General features: G+C 44.5%; 1 long non-coding RNA gene across 1 annotated transcript; it reads left to right on the top strand.

Annotated features, from left to right (window-relative positions):
- Nucleotides 1-1,213: 1,213 nt before the first annotated feature.
- LOC149523561 (uncharacterized) lies at nt 1,214-12,753 on the top strand. Its single transcript, XR_016350694.1, has 3 exons — nt 1,214-1,296; nt 10,305-10,481; nt 12,345-12,753. It is a non-coding gene; the product is annotated as an uncharacterized LOC149523561 (long non-coding RNA).
- The last annotated feature ends 5,798 nt before the right edge of the window (nt 12,754-18,551 follow it).

Genomic DNA, 18,551 nt, shown 5'->3' with positions numbered 1-18,551 from the left:
CCACCTAGCAAGTTCCTATTCATTATTTTCCTCTTCGAGCACAATATTAGTCATTTTTGAAAGGAGAAAATGAATTCTAATTTTCCCACATTCTAACAGACAATACTTTCAAGTCCTACTTACACCTTAATAGTACTTACTCGCTAACCCACATAAAGGCTCTTTGTGAAGTGAAAATGTTGCCATAGGCAATCTCTACTTAACACTGCAACATTATTGCAAACTTCTTGAGAGGAACAGGGATTTCCTACCCATTGTCTAATTCAATTAAAAAGGAGTCAACAATAGTTAGAATTAAGGGAGTGCATCAAACTTTGCCATCACACGGTAATAAGAAATCCCATATATTAACTGTTGCAAAGATCTTAATTGCAAGAGGAGAGCAAGATTTTTTTCTGCAGTGCAGTAAAACTGATAGAAACACTAATTGCACCGATGAATTCTGACAGAAAGAATTCGTAGCAAAAATCTCAATTAGTTTTCTTTTAACCCACTTTTTAAAAAAAAGTCATAATTAACATAAAGGTGCTATTAATAATCCTTCATTATTGTTAATCTAGGTCACTGTCTCATCCCCAAAAGCAAGTCTATTCATTTAGTGTAAATAAGTTAAAACTAAGCAATTATTGAGTTCTTCTAATTGAGTTTATTCTTGAAAATTAATCAGATTCTAGCCAATCTATGCAACAAAATCATTATCTTTAAGCAAATCTTTAATACCACAAGATCAGCTCATGTTCTATTCACTAATTAAAACCATGGAGCTAAATTCATAACACATTTACCATCTACTATAGATTTTAGAGAGTTTGTGCGTCTGTGTCCGTCAAAATGTGAGTCTGTTTGTTCAAGAACTCCTAAATGGTAAGAGCTAGGACCACCAAATTTGGTAGGCAGCTTCCTTTCATCACAATTTAAAGCACGATCAGGGTTTGGTTATGCCAGGACAATGGGATGTACTTGGAATGCAATTGTTGCTAGTCAAACGGAAAGAGAGGGGTATGAGAGCAGGAAAGTTATACTCCCAAAAGACCACAAGGGGGCACCAAGAGCCCCAACTCTGGGAAGCAGTCCACCCCAAGGAGCAACTACCAGTCACCACGTGGCCCCTGCCTTTCCGGGCCACCCTTGAGACATTATGGTGTGTGGCCACTGCTGACTCAGGCTGACCCCCCCGTGACAAACTGTTGGGTGGCCTTTGTGTCGTCATCGTCCCCCTTGCCCTCCCTGGCCAGCCCTGGGAGAAGACGGTGGTGGAGGGCTGCCCTGGGCTGGCCCAGGACCGGACAATGTCTGGTAAGTCTTCTAGTAACAAAGAATTCAACTCTGCATTGTGCTTAAGGCCCTGAGTGAGCCATCAGTATGGGGGTAAATTTCACACTGAAGCCACGGACTTGCCATAAAGTCCATGTTTCCCCCAAATAATTCCATTTGAATTAGAGCATATATTTTTTAAAAAACCAATTTTCATTAGAAATTGACAGAGGTGGAGAATCTACTATGACTTTTGGTAAATTATTCAGTGGTTATTTTGTGCTTCCTTTCTAGTTGGAATTAGTTTAGCTTCGGTTTCCAGCCAGGGATCACATTATGCCTCCATCTGCTTGAATGAAGAGCCGCTTATCAAATATTTGTTTCCCACTCTGATGGATCACCCCCTAACCACTTTGTTAAGCTGAATAAGTAGATTCAGATTGCTCACTCATTACAAAGCACACTTTCCAATCCTTCAATCGTTTTCACGTCTCTTCTCTGAACTCTCTCCGATTTATCAACGTCCTTCTTGAAATGTGGACACCAGAACTCGATGAAGTATTCCAGCATCAGTTCCTCCAGTACCAAATACAGAGGCAGGGCTGTCCTTACCCATACGCAGAACATGCAGATGTGTAGGGCACCCGAAAATCTGGGGCACTGATGGGCCTTAATGTCCACCTCTTACTAGCCCTGTCCTATGGCTCTGCTTCATCAAAAGCAGAGTGTCCATACCTCAAGTGAGTTTTTGCGCAAAAAAAAAAAATAGACAGGACAGAGGGCTTTTGCCAATAGAGTTATTCCTCTCCTCACAAGGAATAACTCCTGTTTGCACTACAGCTTGTGTGCAAAAAGGCACATGTGGATGCTCCGCAGGAGTTTCTTGCACAAAAAGATTCTGTCAGAAAAAGCACCAGTGCTCTGATGGCCATTCTGTTAATAGCAATCAGAGCTTTCTTGCGCAATAGCATTCATGCAGTGTGGATGCTCTCTTGCGCAAAAGCACATCACTTTTGTGATGTGCTTTTGAGGTGTAGACACGCTTTGGCGCAACAAGTTTTTGCAGAAGAGATTTCTTGTGCAAAAACCCTGCAGTGTAGACAAAGCCTGAGTCTTTAGATGCCCAAATAAATCTTCAGAGGGGTAGCCAAGTTAGTCTGTGCAGGATAAACGTAAAAAACAACAAATTGTCTGGTAGCACTTTAAAGACAAACAAAACATGTAAATCTGTTCGCCTTTAGGATTCCCCGTTGTTTTTGCAGATACAGACAAACACAGCTGCCCCTCTGAGACTTTGATAATAATCTTGTCAGCCTGTGATCTGGCAAGTCCCTGTGAAACCTCCCTTAGAGTTTCTTTTCTCTGGAAATCATCTGGTTATTAATATCCATGGTCGTGGGGCCCACCCCTTTGGGAGCATAAGTCTGGGTTCTAATTCTGCCCTGGCAACCAGTTCTGAGCATAAACAATAGCACATTGGACACATCCAGACATTTGGGGTATGCCTAGACAGGGGTGCTATTTCGGAATACTTCCGGTATACTTCCGGTATCCCAAAATAGCTATTCCGCATCTTGACAGCACACCCATTATTTCAAAATAGCTTTCGAAATAACGCGCATGCTATTCCAACGTCCCTGTAAACCACATTCTACAAGGACTGAGGGATGTGTCGGAATAGTGCTCTATTTCGAAATTAACTCAAAATAAGCTATGCCATTTGCGTATCTCAAATGATGTAGCTTGTTTCAAGATAAGGGTGCAGTGTAGACACACTTCGAGAGGTAAATTCTCTTTTGTGCCCACAGTGATTACCAAGATCATATTAAAAGCCCTCTGTTTGCTCTTCTTTCAGGGGCACATTATTGTGGACAGGCCATAGCCCAAAGAGTTTGCAATCTATGGCAAGTTGAGACCTTTCTGTAGTGGAATGAGTTTCAACTTTGTAGAACTGATCCTTGTCCAAATGTGATTTTGACACAATTCCTCAACGTAAACCAGAGGAGAAAACCGTACAACTTAAGCTCATAATTTTGCTAGACACTCTATCATAGGCAAAATAGAGACACTCAATGTATGGTTTATTACTTCAATCTGTACCCCACTAAAATCCACCCCCAACATTTTATTTTCTTCTCCTTCCTCCCTGCGGTTGGAGGGGTCTTAACCAGTCTATTGAGATACAGCATAACTGCTTACATGAAACTATCTTTTCCACTTTGTGTTGAGCTGTGATACTCAACTGAAGAAGAGCTCTGTAGGAGTATGTCTACACACCAGTGTTCTTTTGGAATAATTGTTGCTATTCTGAAATAACACCATCCACGGCTACACTACAAGCAGTTATTTCAACATACTGTCAAAATAATGTTGAGCTGGAGGACTTCTTACTCCAACTCTGTAACCCTCATTGTATGAGGAGCAAGGGAAGTCTCAGAAGAGGGCTCTGCCTTGGACTTCCTGCTGTGTAGACGGCACCACAAGCCGAAATAAGCTATTTCGACAAGCTACACCATTGGCGTAGCTCAAGTCGCATTGCTTAATTCAGCTGTAGCCCTGCAGTGTAGATGTGCCTTTGCTTCTCTTTCACCACCAGAAATTGGTCCAATAAGAGATCACCCATCTACCTTGTCTCTCAAAATTAGTTTTATATTTTAATTAATTAGAATTAAACGTAAGACGTTTTTCCTCCTATGGTTGCTCTGGAATAAGGATACCCGTACGTCTGTTCTTAACACGCTGCTAAATGTTAAACCTCTTTCCTGGTGGTGTCTTCCAGTTTTAATTTAAAAATGTTCAAAGAAAGAGGCAGTTTGGGGCGCCCAATAGGCTGTAAAAGGATGGTTATGTGTGGAAATCTAAAAACCAGATAACCGTATTAGGAGTCCTCTTCCATCCTTTCTGGCCCTAACCATTTCAACTACATGTGGATGCTTGATGTCTGCCCACAAATACACAAGTGGGAGAGATATGAAAGTTCATTAGGTGGCATGAGAATGAGTTTCTTATACGAAAATGAACATCTTAGACAATAACTGGGAAGATGGGGGTAGTGGGAAGTGAAAAGGGGATTGTTGCACTTTGTTTTCTTCACTGTGCAAAATACAGCATCTAGCTCAACTCCAAACCCAACCCCAAAGATACCCCCGACCCTAGGACCTCAAGAAGATCCCAGAACTGACTCTTATCAGCTCCAGCATAAATCATAGTGGGCTCAAACAACCAGCCACAAAATGTAACAGAAACTGGAGCGTTCACTGGCCAGATACTGGCCCCAACCCATAGCCCAGTCAAATTACCCACAATCACAGTAAACCTATCCTCAGGCACCTTTCTGGAGGCCCTAATTCTAACCCAAGCCTGGAACAACCACCCTGCCCCCAAACTAACCCTTATCTCCACTGCAGTTGCATAGTAACTGCGTCTGCGGTCCCTGCTGAGGTCCACCAAGTCACCCACTAGGCATCTTTGCATCTCTCATTCTCTCCACCGGGGCTTCTTAAAGTGGTTGCACTGCTCCATCATTTACACTGTGATCCTGCCAGCAAACCACACTACATTCTCTGAGGGCCGTGCTCAGCGTTCCCTGTAAGCGGGGCCCTGGTGCGGCAGCTCAAGAGAGTTTCCAGTGCTGCCCAGCTGATTAGCAGAGTGCCCAGAGCTAGTTCTTTTGTTTCTACTGGTGGTGCATATTCACACATGCCTCAGTGAACATTGAGTAATGTGCTCTGCACAAGGATGGAAAAGATGAGAGGGAACATTGTCTGTGACCAGTGTGTTGCCTCCTGCTATAAGTCACCACACAGTTCCTTCCAAGCAAGCATATTTATTCTTAAGGAAAAAGCATTTACTGAGAAAACATTACAACAAAAAAGAAACTACATATGGTAACAAGCTTACTAGAGGGCATGCTATCTCCAATATAAATGTAACACAGAAACTGAAGTGTTCACTGACTGGATACTGGCCCCAACCCACAGCCCTGTCTGATTACCCTCCGATTCCCCCCCTCTGATGGGTTTTCGGTTCTCAAAATCCACAACTGGGTTTTTCCTGTACAAGTTGAACCTCTCAGGACCTGACTGGTGCTGAACCAGAGAATTTGCCGAACCACGAGAGGTCAATATTGTCTAGCAGCATCACCAACACTTCCCCTGCTTGCTAGGCTCTTAGAAGACATTTAGGAGTAAATTTGAGCTAAAGAACAGCACAGAACACTGACAGCCAGGGCTGGGGGTTGTAAATAAACTGTATGGGACCATGGGAAACCATGATAAGTGGACAGCGGGCTAACTAAAATCATGCCAGACCACAAATGTTGTTGGACTAGAGAGGTTCAACCTGTAGTTTCAAGTTTATCTTAAAACCAGAATCCTGACTGAGCAGCTGAACTGCTTCTTTATGCACCTCCCGTCTACCGTCCTGGCCTTCTGTCACAGGTAATCAGTTGATGGCTCTTCCTCAGGGAGTAGTTTCCAAAGGGTTTTTGCATAATCAGAGTTGGGAAATTTGCATTACTCACTTCCTAGGGATTCCCCAGGAAATGCACTTCAGATTTATTGTCCCCAAAGTCCATACTTGCCTGGCATATTTTCACTAAAATCTTTTCAGCTTTCATGTCTCACATCTGTCACATCACCCCCGAGGTTACATATGAATTCCAGCCCACAATAATACAGACAAATAATAAGGTCTTTCCAAGATATTGCAGGAAATTGCCATGCCTGTCATAACAACATCTTCGTCCATACAATCTTATCCAGTTTCCTTATTAACACAAAATAGTCCTGATTTTGTATTTGGTTCTTCCGTGCTACTGGATTATTCATGCTAATAGCATGCACTCCTGGGAACCAACCTATAAAAGGCTTCACCTCCTCCTCCCCTTTGAAGTTTTTCAAATCGGAAACATGCCATAGAAAATCTCTATTGTGTGGAACACGAGAGACATTGGCTGGGTAGCAAAATGTCCCAAAAAGGCCCAGGTCCAGTAGCCGAAGACTAGCCACAAGCCGAATGCACGAACTGATTCCACTAGTGAGGAGAGGACTAGTGAGATCCTAGCCTTAAGACCTTGAGTCAATCAGACAGGGCAGCATCCGGGGGAAGTGACCCAGGGAGCAAGGACGTACCAGACGGCCAGACAAAGAGCTTACCCCACGCCCCTCGGCCACAGGGGAGAGCTCACAAGCAGGCGGACCCTGTTACACCTTGACAAACTGAGGCCAAGCCATGCTGTGATATATTTAAGCAATGAATGTATTATGTATTTCTCAGTTAGGTTCTTGCTGCATGAATTTTCTCAGGGCGCTTAAGGGGAGTACTTACAGAATAGGATATTGAACCAGTCTTATTAAGGGAGGCAGAACATGGTTCTTATTTACTACCGTGCAGCTATTCCCTCGAGAATGACTGGCGGGAACTGGTCCCTATGTACGTGGGGATGCATCTATCACTGAAAATATCTCCAGCTCCGGTGCACAATGTAGCAACCATTCGGCCGCAAGCTCAACAATATTTTAGGAGGAAAGGAAGCATATTTTGTCCAGCTGAAACTACAAGGGGAATAACAGCAAGAAGGTGTTTAGGAGTAGAGCGCATGCCTGTTACTCATGTTGCTGATGTTATTTATTATCCTAGAACCTAGGAGCAGGCTTGGATCAGGATCCCGTTGTGTGAGGTGCTGTACAAGCACAAAGAGCTTACAGCAAGGGTTGGTTGCGATGGGGTGTACCAACCCCATACTGGACCAGCAAGGGATAACTAGGGTTATCTGGCTGAGAGAGCCCTGCCCCACAGCCCTGCTGAGCATGCTCCCACAGGAGACCATCTATACAGGCCGGTTGAGCAGCTCAGTTGGGATTGGCGGCCGCTGGGGAAGGAGGAGAGGGCAGAGCTCTGGAAGAAGAACTGTAAAGGGACTGAACCACGGAGGCCAGTCTGCAGGGAGCAGCCAGAGAAGCCCCAGTCCGAAGGAAAGTGGTGAAGAGGATGGCTGGGTGAAGTCATCCAGGATGGGGCGTTAGATCCCCGAGAGCTCAGCATGTTTCGGGTGGACTCTCCACTGAGCTAGTGGATGCCCTGTGTGAAGGGGCATTGATACTGACTTTAGGACTATGGCCATCTCTTAAAAGGGCAATGCTGGCCCCACCCTGGCTTTTTTTTTTTTTCCTCAACAGGACATGCTGCTACTGACTCTGGCCACTTGGCCTCCCTGCCCTGAGAGCAGGGTGTGTTGCTGTTGACTCTGGCTGCTAGGCCTCACTACCCTTCAAGAAGTGGGCATTTTACTGACTGTGTCTGCTAGGCCGGATTGCCTTATTGGATGGGGTGAAGTTTTTGGCCCTGAGCCATGGGGACTAAGATGCGTATGGGGTGGAGCAATCTAAGAGGGGGACTTAGAGGCCTAACGCCCTGCCTCTGAGGGAGCCGGGCATACCCACCCTGTGACAGTGGACAATATGGTTCACCCTGCTTAGTACCTGGCAGGCTGCCAGATGATTTATTTATCTGTGCCTCTGCAAGTATGGCCACGTGCAGCTCCCATAGGCCGAGCCACCTCTTCCCACAGTTCCCATTGGCTGGGAACAGCAAACCGCAGCCAATGGGAGATGTGAGCAGCTGTATCTGTGGTCACTCTGATAAATAAAGTATCTGGCAGCCTGCAAGGGGCTAACTCTGATGAGCCACGACTGGCCCGTGGACAGTTTATCGCCCACCTCTGGCTTATAGTCTAAATGATTCATATTACATTAGTACATAGGGGCCCACTGGCCATCGTGCTAGGAACTCATAGAATACTAGAACTGGAAGGGACCTCGAGAGGTCATCGAGTCCTGCCCCCTACTCTCACGGCGGGACCAAGCAGCACAGCCCTGAATAGTTTACAATCTGCACACATGCTCATCTGAGTAATCCCATGTATTTCACTCACCATGGGCGAGTGCTTGCCAGTGTGAGAAAGGATGACACAGTTAGGCCCTTAGCTAGTGATCCTACCTGCAACTGAGTCAAGAAACTGGGTCTGATATTAGAGCTGTTTCAAAAACTGATTGGAATTATTTGGGAAAATTTTGGCTTTTTGTGGAGGGGGGAAAAAGTGCCTGCTTTGTACTAGCCAAAAGCTGAAAAAATTCTGCCCAAAACTGCTGACAATATTTTTTTTAAAAATGTCCCATTTTTGGAAGGTTTGGTTTCCTGATGAAAAGAAGAAAAATGGTGAGGAAAGCAAACATTTTTGTCAAAACCCATTTGTTTTTCATTGCAAGGAAGTTTCAGTGAAAAAGTTTTGTTCAGCCCTAGTGAACGTACCCTAGCATTGTGAAAATTGCCATTGGATCTTTCATGACTACACTGGTGAGGCGTTCTGATTTAAGCTTCACCCTACAAGTGGTCCAGGAAGCACAGAGCTCATCCATACACCTGTGCAGAGCATTCCTCAGACGTGTTCTTCTTTTTTTATGTGTGCAGCCATTCTGGTGCTTTAGATGGTTTCTGTCTTAAGGGGCCAGCAGATGAAATCATCTTGTGTAGCATTTCTACAGAGGAAATGCTAATGAAAGAGAGAGGGGGGAAAATCATCTTGATAAAATCCACATAATGAAATATGACTGAACTAAATGTGTATCGCCACCAATTTCCAAACTTCACACCCGTGAGCTGCCTAACACAGCACATCTGCTGGCTACGCTGTATTAAGTGTTACTTCTCCAATTCAAGTAGCAAAGGGACTTGTCACTTTCATTTGCTCCTCAAGCACTATATTTGCTTAATAATCACATCAAATAAGGAAAGCAATTTTTATTTAATTCTGTTTTAGTACCTTTCTGATTATGCAGCATATGGCAGGGTTTTTCACCAGGCTTCAGATTTATAGGAAAATGAGGCAGAAGATGTGTGCACACACACAGATAGGTACTCCCCCATTGACTACTATACAGCAGGGCTGTGTCTACACTGGGCCACTTTTTCCAGAAAAGCGTCTGTGGCCAATGTAGACGCGCTTTTCCGGAAAAGAGCCCCAATCGCCATTTTTGCGATCGGGGCTTTTTTCTGGAAAAGACTACTGGGCTGTCTACACTGGCCCTTTTCCGGAACAGTGTTCCGGAATAAGGACTTATGCCCGATCGGGAGCAGAATAGTTTTTCTGGAATAGCGGCTGATTTTGTACAGTAGAGCATCATTGCTATTCTGGAAATTCAAGGGCCAGTGTAGACAGCTCGCAGCTTATTCTGGAAAAGCGGCTGATTTTCCGGAATAAGTGGCCCAGTGTAGACACAGCCTTGTAGTCTAGCCATACGCTGATTTACCCCAGTCACTTTGGTCAAGTTGTGGGGTCCCCTCCCCTTCATGCCCCATCTGGAAAATAGGAATAATAATAGTTCCATAGCATTAGATACCTTCAACAATTCATCATTACCATGCCTTGGAGAAGAGTTGGGATGGATAGACAGTGCAAAGCTACTGTAGACTCCCAAACCTTGCCTCAGCCCAATGGAGAATACAATTTAAGTAAGGTAATGACCTCCCTCACACACAGCACCTGCTTCTGGGTCTTGTTAATACCAGTTTAATACTCCACTGATATGAATGCAGAATCCTAGTACAGTTTGAGACCCTCTGTCCTACACTGGTCACAGATGAGATGCTGGAAACGGTGACGTATTTGCAATCTGTACCTTCCAACAAACATTATATATTTCAGAGTCACAAGTAGAAGTGTAGGTCAACATTTCCAATTTCTGCCTGTCCTAGCTGACTCGGAAGCTATGTCGGTCTGACGGCTGTGGAATCTGTATCAAAGCCAATTGCTCTCACGCGCCCTGCCACAGTCTTTGTTGATCTAAACAGACATGAACACATTCCGCAGAAAGCTCTGATTTTAAAGGGCTCCCCATGATGGATTGCTTAAGAGGGGTGGAAGAGGGTTAGCCCTTTCCATTAGCTAGGAATGGCAAATGGAAATGTGGATCATAAATAGTCTGAAATAATCTGCCAACTGTTCCCCTGTGCGAAACATATGGAAAGTTGTCATTTTTTATTCTTTGGAGATTGCAGCTTCACCGCTCAGGCGCTTGTTTCTTCCTGGGTCTGGAATTTCAAATCTGTGGACGAGCGCTTCAGCTGATATAAATCAGGGCAGCCTCACTAAGGAATATGGAACTGCTGAGCGTCTGACGCTGTGTTTTGAAGGAACTCACCACCTCAACTGAAGCCAAACATTCAAAGTAATTAATTTCCTGTAGTGGTAATTGTACAGGCTGAACCTCTGTAATCCAGAACTCTCTGGTCCGGCAACTTCCGTGGTCCAGCATGATTGTAGTTAGCTGGATGTCCACTTTTCATGGGGGTGGCCAAGTTTCCCGCAGTCCCATAAAGTTTGTTTACAGCCATCAGTCCTGGCTCTCAGGGTTCTGTGATGTTACTTAGCTCTAATTTACCCCAATATGTCCTTTAACAGTCCAGTAAGCAGTGGAAGTGTTGGTAATGCTGCTAGACAATATTGACCTCCTGTGGTCTGGAAATGTCCAGCACTGAACAGGTCCTGGGGGTGCAAGACTAGAGAGGTTCAACTTGTACTGTTTGTTTCCTGTAGAGTTTTCTTGGTTAATGTAGATTAGTTTGCTTTCTGCAGAACTAACTTTCCACTCTTCAAATTGCAAACTGAGGGCACGTCTACACGGTAGGGCAAAAGTCGAATTAAGCGACATGCCTTCAGCTACGTTAATTGTGTTGCTGGAGTCGAAATAGCTTAAATCGGTTTTTGGCACTTTCTCCACAGCAGGAAGTTAAAGGAAGAACACTCTTCCTATGAGTTCCCTTACTCCTCAAAAAATGAGGGTTACAGAAGTCGGAATAAGAAGTCTTCCAGGTCGCCATTATGTCGAAACAACAGCTTGCTGTGTAGACGTGCACTTTATTTCGATATAATGCCTGTTATTTTGAAATAACCCTGCTGTGTAGACATGCCCAGAAAGACTACAAAGTAGGTTAGAATGTTGGTCCTTTTTGTTTTGGAACAGCCTCACAGAGGTTGGGGGAAGATGCTTCCACCAAGCTGCTGTGAATGACACCAGCAAAGAGAAGCACCTCATTCCATACTCAGTTATTTCTACCAGGCGTACTTAATCAGGCTGCTGAGTGTGAAGAGGGAGGCCAAAGGAGTAACTTGCAGTTTATTGATCCTATAAACAGATCGATATAAACAGAATGCAGATCGATAAAGGAGGCAAACATCAGTCAACCCCACACTACAATCTGTGTGGTGGGAAGAAGTCTGTTCACATATTCCAACGAGCAAAAGAAACGGGGTGGTCGGGACATAGAAGGAGCTAGCTTAGTGCTTTCGCTTGAGAACCTAGAATTAAGAATGGATTTCCTACTAGAAATTTAGCTTGTGTAGACACAGAATTCCCAGTGACTGCTCAAAGAAGCTCCATGCAGGATCCAATCCCTAGTCTGCAGCTCGCACCATAACGACAACAAATCGAGTGGCTCCCTCGTGTGAACTGCCCTGAAGACAGCATATCTGCAGCAATCTCTACCATGAACCTTTAGCCCTTTAAAACTGTAGGGCCAGAGTCAAAGTGGTGGAGCTACGTCCGTTTCAGGCCTGCTGAGAATCTTATTTTTTAATATTTCAGTAAAAAGAAACACAGAAGCAGCCCTCTATGACACAGCGTAATAATGATAGAGCGCCGCTGCCAGTGGTTTTGAATGCAGTGTGACGCAAGCAGAAAAGCATAACATAAGATGTACTGCGTGCGACTGACGTGCAGACAAAATGAATAGCATTTATACTAATTGACAACTGCTTGATGGATGCCTGGATGCGTGTAACATAAAATTACGTTGCCCGTCATTATCTCTTGTAGTACAACTGTGTAGCCTGGAAAAGTGCCTCTCCTATTGCAACTTTGTTGGGGTGTGGGAAGTGGTTAGGGTGTCCAGCTGCAGAAACTCTCTTGTCTGAACCATGCCTTCTTTTATGGCCCCTTTATCTTATGCTGTGAATCTTTAGTCCCTTAAGCCCTTGTTTTAAACTCTTCAAAATGCAGTTGTGATTAAGTCCCGTTTACTTCTTCCACCAGCATAGCTGCTTATCTGGAGAGCTTCCTTGACCAAATTACTGATTCTCTGGTCATCTTCCATGGAGCTACATGGCCTTTTTCAACCTGCCAGCCAACTGCAGGTGGTGAGAAGCTTCATAAATACATGCCCACGGCCGTCAAAAGATTATCCAATGCTGGACCCCACGGTACATGCTGACAGGGATGCATTTGTGTCCCATTTCAAGGCATTCCATAACGACTCCAGGCAGGGTTTATAATGGACACATGGGCATGTTGGTATCTTCCATTTTTAATTTCTTCTTATCAGCCAACCTCTGAGACCATGGTGAGCAGCCTGTGGTGCAAAGGCCGCATGTGGCCCATTGGAGTTCTGTGTGTGGCCCATGAGACATTGTGTTTGCCATTCCCCACACACAGGGTTGCCAGATTCTGCTGGTTTCCAGCCACTTCATGTTTTTTCCTGCTGGTGTTACTAACGTGACGCACACGTCAATAAAGGGCACATGAAGGGAGGGGCGAGCTGACTCTACACAACATGGGCTGTGAGAGCCACGCCCCCTCTCTGCAGCCAATCACAGTGCTACTGCAGCGGTGAGCACACCCCGCCAATTCTAGGGACACATGTGCAGCGAGAAAAATTACCCTAGCCCAGGAGACTGGTTGGGTTATGACGATCTTGTGGCCCACTAAAATGAAGGAGGGCCATTCATGTGGCCCACTCGCTAGCCTAGGTTGCCCATTACTCATCTGGGAGGATGAGATGCCCTGAAAGTTTAATTGTCAAACCCACTGACCCTTTTCTTTTTGCCTTGTTGGGGGGGGGGGGGCGGGGAGCATCGCAGATGAGTGATGCTTGCAAAAGAATACACTTCCTTTGTGGGCTAAGGGGATAGAGCTACCACAAAAGCAGATAACTTTGAGAGAAAGCATCTAAACAGATGACTTCGAGTCACCACACTTGCCCGCGATGGTGGCCTGAAACAGCAACCGGCACTTTACTTGAGACAATCAGAGAACGACTGTACTGAGGGAAGTACCTGCTAAATGTGACTCTCATGCTTTCTTCCCTTGAAATCAATGGGACACTTCACCTAAGCAAAACGAGGCATGGTCTTCAGTGTTTCCAGGATTGGGGCAGGGCCTTATATCTTGAGGTGAGGGGGTCCATCCCCCAACTTTCTCCCCATTCCCCCCATTTATAGTTGGCATCATATGTCTTTTTGGCTGGATGCCTGCATAGAGAGCCACAGGCTATCTGTACTGCTGAGTGACCCTCACAAGAGGCTGAGGAGAACATGGGATCCAATCCACATTCGGTGGAGAATTTAATGCCTCCAATTTTATTACAAATTCTGAAGTCTCTCCCATTAGAAATGGCCTCATTGCAGTGGCATTATTACAGGCTGCAGCAGGTTGGATTATTGCAAGGAAGCATTCTAATGAGAATCAGAAGGTTCTGAAGTGGAACACAAAGCCCCGCCCCAAACGATGGGGTAATCGCCGTTCACTCATGATCCTTTTAGCGTGGGTTCCTCTCGCGAGCACAGAGTTGTCTTTCCCGGGAGGAGCTCTCAAAAGGTGAGCTGCTTCCTGTGACTTTGTCTGAGATGCAAAACCTCTGGAGTCCATGAAATTCGGCCAGCACGCTAAGAGAAACAGGCTCTCCCTTGGAATGTCTCAGTTTTCCAATCCTGCAGAAGCCAAAAGAGGTCAGAAGATGAGCCTTTTTGGCAGTAGTGTGATATTGTGTGTTCCTAGTCAAGGCTGTATCATGGGAGGGAAAACAGTAAAAATGAAAAAGTTAGGAGGTGGAAAGTGATTTTGAGTGTGTGTTTGTGTGTGTTCCATAAAGTTTCCATTTAGGTTTGGTTGAGCATTTGGCCAGAGGACCTAGGGCTGTATCCTAGGTCTAAATCAGTGTAGCTTCACTGAAGTTAGTTCATGCCACCTCAGGATCTGCCTCCTGCCATTAATTATGTTCATCTAAGCAGTTCTATGCAAGAAGGACTTATGCCATTTTTCACTGCTTGCTCAGAAGCAAGAAGTCCTAGAAATTCTTTGAGGGAGGTGGGGTTGGGGGAAGTATTCCCTGTAAACTATTCACTTGTGCGGACACTTGGAAGAGATTCAAATGCCACCCAGCTGATTGCCAAGTTCCTATAGCTAGGTTTTTTGTTTCTGCTAGTGGTGCACATTCACACATGCTTCTGTGCACTTAAAAAATTATTCTGCATATTAATGGGAAAAAATCCGCGCATGGCTGCAAAAGATTAGAGAGAACATTGGTGGGGAAGATGTGTTGCAGATCCATGATGTTCACATAAGTCTCATAAACACAAGTAGCTCATGTCTATGTCTCATGCAAAGTGACTGGGACTACGCTATGTGAAGATGGCTCAGAACAAGTGATTTTTCGGATGCGTACAATAAAACACTTACAGGGACACTGGTACCAAATCCCATCCCACTTTGGCAATCTCTGATCTAAGAAATCACCTCAAAACACTCCCGAATGTGCAACTCCGCATCGCTTTTATTTAGAAGATCACTTGTGTTGAGTGACCTAGATTTCTCTCTCAGTCGAATGGTTGCTTAAAATAGGTGTCACTGCATTTACAAAAGAAAGACAAAGCTGGGTTACAGCATCCCAAACTCTTGCTCCTCCTGGCTAAGACTATACCAGATCCATGTCTCTGCTTGTCCTACCCCCTAGAGCTCTGAGTCTAAGTAAATTCTAGGTTGCTGCTTCTGGCCTTTTAAGCAATAGAATTAGCAGTGTTGCCTCTATTCTTGCATTGTCTGCTTACTGTTGCTCCAGTGACAATTTAAATTAGCTGCTGTGTTGGCAACCTCTGCCTCAGACAGGCTTTTACTTAAGAGATCCAAAATTTCAACAGAAACAGCAATGTCCTTGTCACCTGTGTTAGCATCTACATCCGTGTGATAACTGCCTGAGGAGGGATAAAGAGGCTTCCTCCTTGCATGTGAATTTACTGGTCCTTTTTTTTCGAGTGAAGGTTGATGCTACCGCGCTGCATCACTCAACTTAGCCACTAAGCTCCGTATAAAGAAAAACAGGGAGTGAGGGTTTCAAATGTTTCCTCTCATCTTTTTCATCCCTGTGCAGATTTTTTCTATCCATGTGCGGAATAATTTTATGTACACCAAGGCATGTGCAAATGTACACCACCAGAGGAAACAAAAACCTAGCTCTGTTAATCAGCTGGGTAGCACTGGAATCTGTCCTGAGTGGGAAGTTTCCATTATGTTCCAGGGGAGCGCTTGAAAAGACAAAATCGAGAAAAGGAAAAAGAGAGAGTAGAGAAGTCCAAAGATGATTTGAAGTACTAAGGTTTGGAGTTAAATCCATATTGAAACAACCTGGAACACAGGCCTACTGGGATCCTAGAGGAGAAATCCTGGTCCTATTTGGAATCAGAGTTTTGCTCTACATTTCAATGGGACCAGGATTCAGCCTGGATTTTGGTTTAGGCCATTCTAGTGACTACTTGCATAATTTGGTTTCCAAAAGTCTAGGCTCGAGGCTTTGTTTAGTGCTTATCGCTCATTAAATATTAATCATGCTGTTCGTTCATATCTCATGCACATGAATGTGCGCTCCTTATCATTTCCCCATTTAAAAACAAAAGTACCTGAATATTCAAGGAAAACTCTGCCAGATCTTAACATCTTTGAAGAGTTTCATTGTCACAGACTATGTTATGCAGTGTAGAAATGGCTAGCATTCTTCCCGAGGCTATTCATCAAAAACAAACACAACCCTCCTCCCCATGTTGAAATTGTGTTAGAGATAAATATTAATTCAGATCCATCTATAAAAACATACTTGCCAATCAAAAATCTTGTTACAGATATAAATTGGATACCCCATTGTGCATAACAGGAAAACTGCCTCAGTGACAGATTGTATGGACGGCTTTCAGAAACAGAAATGCCATGCTTTAAAATTCAGCTGGCCAGATAAGATATCCGGCAGCATTTAGCTATGATCTCAGCACTTCTGCATTTTAAATTTTATTTTTAAAGAAAACAACTTGCTTGCTTACCCTCCTCCTTCCCCGTCTTCCAGGACTGGGGAGGTTGGGGTGGTGTTTCCTCCTTCCTCCCTATGCTCCGGGCCAGGGATACTGGACCCATGCGTGCCCTCCCACTTTTCCCCACTCCCCATGGTGGAGGGGTGGTGAGGCAGCTTGGCTCCCAGGGAGGATGGGCCCCAGCAGAAGGGGAGGGGCTGGGGGCTTGCCTCCCCCAGCCCGACCTTCACCAACAGCCCATGCTGCCAGGGGAATCAACTAAAAGGTAAATGTGGTGCCTTTTCTTCTTAAAAAAAAAACTTGTGATGGGATAGTTAAGTGGCTAATTCATAATATAGTTAGGAAATTCAAAGAATGGCGCCGCAAAATGTTTGAAAATAATAGTCTCCAGGAGCAATGCAGTAGATACAAGAAGAGCAATCCAGAGGAATATGTGCTCTGCCCAAGGCTAAAGAATTACTGTAATGTTGAAAAGTCTCATAGAGGTCGCCGTGTTAGTTTGTAATGTTAGAAACAACGAGTAGTCCTGTGGCCCCTTCGGGCACATCTATACTTACCGGAATATCAACATGGGGGAGGTCGATCTTCTGGCAATCGATTTGGAATGCTGAAGGCAACTCCCGCTGTCATCCAGTACTCTTCCTTTTGCGAGGAGTCAGGGAAACTGATGGGAGCGTTTGCTACAGAAGATGGAGAAATGCCCGGTTCAGAATTGCAGCTGCCTCTCCAGTCCAACGTGTAGTACTAACATTTTGCACACTCACCCATGACTTGTTTAGAATAAGTGTTCTACATAGATTCAACGCGGGTAGTGCCTGGATGCCAATTAAAACCAAATAAATTATTCAAAACATATCAGAGAACAAACTATGCACAAGTCAGCTGGTATTTGTGTAATATGCAATAACCACAGCAGTTATTTGCCAGTCAATGTGTCTCTTTAGATTTCAAATGACAGCTAGCGACTTCGGTGTTAAATACCATTTGAGATTATTAAAAAACATTTATTGAAGCGTTCGCATCTCTGCAAGAAAACCTGCGTCCCTTATGTGCCTGTAAGAACTCGATACAGGAGATATATTTGGAATAATCAATTGCCATTTAAAATGCTATAACAGTCCAATTACATTCAAATTAAATGTAAATGTCCCAAATAAATTAGCTGCACTTAAAGTGTTCATTGAATAAAAACGTGTTCCTCTCTGAGATATTGTTGGGTTGGGTGGATGGAACGGTTCTGTTTTCAATTCTCCATGGAACAAGGGAAGGAAGCTTTGGTTCACACCGCCATTCTTTTGGCATGGGTTTGTCTTGTTGGATTATTACAATGACGTATTCTAATGGGGTTTTAAAATCGGGGGGGGGGGGGGAGGGGGATTGAAGTGGAACACGAAACTCCACCCCAAATGATGAGGTAACTGCCATTCCCTCATGTTCCTTTTAGCGTGGGCTCCTCCGTCATGCACCGAGTTGTTTTTCTTGGGAAGAGCACTCAAAAAACCACCAGTAGAAACAAACAAACAAACACACACAAAAAACGAGCCGTGGGCACTCTGCTAATCAACAGACTTAGGTTTTCTGCTGAAAACAAAAACCAAACTGGAGATCCGATTCTGTAATTTGCCCGATTACTCATGCTTTATTGGTTCTTACCACCTTGCTGAAGATGCTTAATAGCTTGTCAGGTCAGACCTCAGCCAGCATGCTAGTGCCAATGTGCCCTTTGTTATAGCCCAAAGCTTTTGTTCTAGGCCAGTGAAACTTTCAACTTTAGGATGGTATTTTCTAGTCATTACTGAGCCAACCCTGATCCCACCTGATAGCTGTTGGATGGCTTATGGAAAAGGAGCTTGGTGGGTCTCTAATTCACAAGTCCTCTTCTCCTCCCCCTGTTCTTTTTTGGCTCCTATCACAGCGCTGGATTCATCCCGCTCACTGGGACCACTGTAGCTCAGATATGAACTTGAGGAAGCCGGTGATAGGACTCTGTGCTCAGCAATGCTCTTCCAAAGGAGACTCAAGATCCTGCAGTAAGCAACAGCTCTTCACCATCACATTACCAAAAAGAAACACAGATTTAACCTATACTGGCTGGTTGACTTAAGATACACAACTTCAATAATGATGTAGCTGGAGTTGACATACCTTAAACCGAATTTTTCCAGCAGCT

This window comes from Pelodiscus sinensis, chromosome 15, assembly GCF_052426305.1.
Source record: "Pelodiscus sinensis isolate ZL-2025 chromosome 15, ASM5242630v1, whole genome shotgun sequence".
NCBI lineage: Eukaryota > Metazoa > Chordata > Testudines > Trionychidae > Pelodiscus > Pelodiscus sinensis.
Note: the sequence above shows the minus strand (reverse complement) of the source record. Positions and strands in the feature narration are given on the sequence as shown.